Source organism: Emydura macquarii, unplaced genomic scaffold (genome assembly GCF_026122565.2).
Source record: "Emydura macquarii macquarii isolate MOO-44397 ecotype Brisbane River unplaced genomic scaffold, CSIRO-AGI_Emac_v2 contig_3220, whole genome shotgun sequence".
In the NCBI taxonomy this organism is placed as follows: domain Eukaryota; kingdom Metazoa; phylum Chordata; order Testudines; family Chelidae; genus Emydura; species Emydura macquarii.
In genome coordinates, this window is record NW_027133357.1 from 10800856 (window position 1) to 10805121 (window position 4266).

The window sequence follows — 4266 nt, forward strand, 5'->3', positions numbered from 1 at the left end:
ATCTTTTTTCTGACTGAAAGTTTTCACTTTCACTGTATACTTAATCTCCTTTCCCTCCTTAGAGGAAAATGTGCCATGGACATCTACGATTTCATCATGCTCATGCTGAACGTGAGTGACCTGACAAATGTTCTTCTCATTAGCAGCACTGTAATTGAACATCTCATAGCTTTTGCCATAGTATTCTTTAGTCGTCATGTTCTTTTTTTAATCTATTGGAAGTAGTGGTGGTTGTTGAGCCAGAATCCATTTAATCTCTAGGCTGGAAGGAAAAATCCAGCAATAGCTATTTAGGAAAGATTTGCTTTTAATAGAAACCTACATTTGTGTACAGTGGGCTAGCCACTAAGATATTGGAATAGTTTGAAGCTGAAGTCATACTGCAATAAAAAGACATACGCAGCTACAGCACACAGGATTAAATCCTGCATGTTTCGTGAAGAAGCAGTTAATTTTACTGAAATCAGTCACTGCCAATTATTGACCAATTTAACCAACTGAGCTAAAGCAGAGACGTACATTAGTTCTCTAATGATTGATTTAAGGGTAGCCTTCAATAAGGAGATTACTACAACATGGGAGAGTGTGGATTTTCCTTCATTATTTAACTCCATTGAATGACATTTTTTTTATTAAAAGAAAATGCTTACAATAATAAACCTGCTGTAAAATCAATACCCATTGAGACTCAAGTATATTTTAGAATTTTTTTCTTAACTAAATAGTTTCTGCTCCACTTTTCTGCCAAGAGCATTTATTTTGGTAGGATTTTCACTATTAGCAATGTTTTTCAATGAGGATATTGTGTGGGTTAGTATTTTCATACACAGTGTCCCTTAATATGTGCTACATCATTCTGTTGTACTGTGTATTGATATAGTATTATTACATAAATTCTGCAAGTCAGAGCAATTACGGTGTGTGGTACTATGCACTAGTAAGCAATTTTGTTTAATGCTGCAGTTTAAGGAAGCCAGGAATTAAATACTAAAACTACAGTAGGGGCGTCACTTAATAAAGATCTGGATCTGTCTTTGTGCAATTAATTGAGTAGTTGCTTGCTAATATAGGGAAGACATTCACAATCTGTCTTGTAATTTGTAATGTGAGATATGTGCTTCCACTGTGGAAAAACTAGCATTCACTAATTAACCTTGGATTATTAAAAAGAAAAATCACATTTAAGAAGAGAGTCATAAATCACTTGGGCAGGCAGAAGATGGAAAGATTTACTTTTCCATTTAGCAATATTCCTTTTGGTTCAATGGGCTTCAGCTTTTCACTCTTTGCAGGCATTACTGTTATACATAGTGGGACCATTTAACACAAATTGGTTTAAAAATGCAACTGCAATCAGTTTGGCAAGTGAGTTATTGCTTAGCACAGCTGTCTGGAGTCCCTAGTGTTTAGTGTCTTTTTAAGCATGTAGGTTGAGATTTCGAAAGCAGTCTGTCCAATTTATTTTGCTAGACCAAGATTTTTCAGTGTAACTAGTAATTTTGGGGCCTCCATTTCTTTTTTTTTTTTTTAATGCCGAACTTGAGATCTTTAAAGGGCTGAATTTTCAGAGAGAAGGTGCTAAGCACTCTTTAAAGATCAGGCCCTTTAGGAGGTCTCAAAAGAGGCACCCACCATCCATAGCCACTTTGAAATTGTTGGTCATCTCTTGTACTGATATCTCTGGCAAGTATGTCTAAGACTACGTCTACACTGACAGCGGCAAATTCACCGCCATCAGATGGATTTATCCGGTTCCATTGAGCGGAAGTGAAGACCCGCTCAGTCGATCCGGAAGATAACCTAATAAAACCACCTCCAAAAAAAGAGCAGCGCTGTATCGACAGGTGCTCATTTCCCATTGCTGCAGCGTAGTGGAGGCAGCGCGCAGAAGAGAATTTAGGAAGTTGACGCAAGTTACGCAAGCGAATTCCCACCGACAGCTGCTGAATTTGCTGGTAAGCATAGACCCAGGCCTAAATCTCAACCGAAGGATTAAGCTGCACTGGGGCTAGTGATATTGGGCACCCGAGTGTACTGGGGCCTCTGTCATTTTAAGAACTGCGCCATTAGAGCTGCTCTGAGTGGAGTGAGATAGGGCAGTGTTTCAAACGCCAAGGGCCCGTGTATACTTGAGCTTCCACCCTTGCTAACGCTGGCAGAGCTGTATTGCTGTTAGCAATGGTGGGAAATGGTTGCAGACTTTCCCTGGTGAAGACACGGCTTGTGTGTCTCCAGTTACAAGGGGTCTGTGGTGTTTCAGAGGTGACCAAACAAGGGTGGACAATACCCCGTACTCCCACTGCCTCCAGTGGGCTGCCTGGCAATACCTTCTGCACAGCACACCCAGAACTTCGAGTTGGAACATTCTGTAGAGATGAAAATGGTTCTGTTGTTGCTTAGTTCTTCCTGTCTGGGGCAGGGCAGCAGTCTCCCATAACCAGATGGGTGCTCTTGATTCCTACGTATATGCAGTTCCTACTGGGAGGGGGAGCAGAATATCTGAGTCAAGATTCTCAGTACATCTAAGAGGAGAACTTTGCCCATAACTAGTTTAGCTTTAGGCATCCGCAAGTCGATTCGTTCTGGCCATAGTTATAAAGGTTTAGGTGAATCATGCAAACTTCTTGGTCACAGAAAATGAATGGATGTTAAACATTATTTTTACCTTCTGTCATGATAATAAATAGGGCTTTAAAAACACTTCTGATGAGAGAGGACAGCCATGAGCAAAGATGCCCAGGGATACATTTTTTCAGTTGATCACGCTGTTGTAGTAGCATGAATGCACATTCTTTGGACTGGCTGAATTTGATATACATCAAACATTTTCCTCCAGTACCATCACTGTCTCTTGCCAGTGTTTATGCAGAGGTAATAAATGTGCATAGATTCTCTACTTGCTATACATAGTCGCAGCCAGCAGCAGACGTCTGTGATGCAAGGAATCCACGCAGTCTGAACTTATAAGGAGTGAGATGCAAGCAAAGGGAGGATTGGGAAACTGAAGTGGGAGTCTTTCACTGATAATGCAAAACTGCAGGAAGGAGTCATAGGTACTTTCACAAAACAAGTTTTCCTCTTTTCCCATCAAACCAAGATTCAGATGAATTTTCGCTCATGTGCACTTTAGCTTGCTTAGTCTTCAGATACCAGGCTTTTCTTGATAAGCAGCCTCTGCACAAGATGCTTGCCGACATAACCCTGCCAATTCCTGGCTGCTAAGAACAGCTCTTAAAGATGACAAAGTATCAGCCCCTTCCTCTTGCCAGGGAGTGAAACCATGTAAGGAGTTGCATTCCTCCTGTTAGCTCTGAAAACCATATGTTCTCTGGCTTTGAAAGTGGAGATTGCAGAGAAGCACATTTTTGTTTTTTGTTTTGTTTTTTGGGAGGGTGAGGGGTGGAAAGCAGAGGCATGAGTCTCTACCACAGAGAATAAGGGGAATAAAAGCATATTTAAGAGTGCAAAGTAATTAAAGAAATAATGCATAATTAACTGTGGAACTTACCGCTGCAGGATATTTTAAGGCAAATGGCTTAGCGTGAGATCTTTTAAAAAATGAGTTAAATACTGATACGATGACATCTGCAGTTACACCATCCTTGCTACCAATCCTCATTCTTCATTTATAAGCTGACCACTGGCTGGGGTCAGGAGGAACTTCTCTTCCCCATGGTATGTTATCACACAGCTAAATTTGGTATTGGGAGAGGGGATTGTTGCATCTTCTGATATATCCAGCTGTTAGTGACAGGATACTGGAGCTGATTAACTTCTTATTGATTATTTATATTACAGTAGCATATTACAGTCAGGGATCAGGACCTGGATGAGTTTAGGCCCTCTGTGGACAAGTAGCAAAGAGGACAGCCTTGCCCTAATCTGCGAGGCAGGTAGATTGTAACAGGAGGATAACACAGACAATTGGGCTAGGTTGGAAGGATGAGGTCACAAAAGCAGGAGTTACTGAAGCTTGCCACTGATGCATCCAATGCTAGATGGGTGTGCAAGCAGTGTGTTCCATCTGATGATTCCTAGGTTACTAGTTAGATACAGGCTGGGGGAAAATATGCATCTTGAAGAGCTATGAAAATAAGACACTGTTACTAAGGTGATCCATTGTGTGCATGGTGGCTGTTTTCATTTGTCTAGTACAGCCCGGGGCACATTGTGGACTAATTTAAAATGGTAATATGTTCTAAGCCTTGGCATAAGTATCCATCTTCCACCCAGCAACTCTGCTACAATGTTGGATTACAATACCAC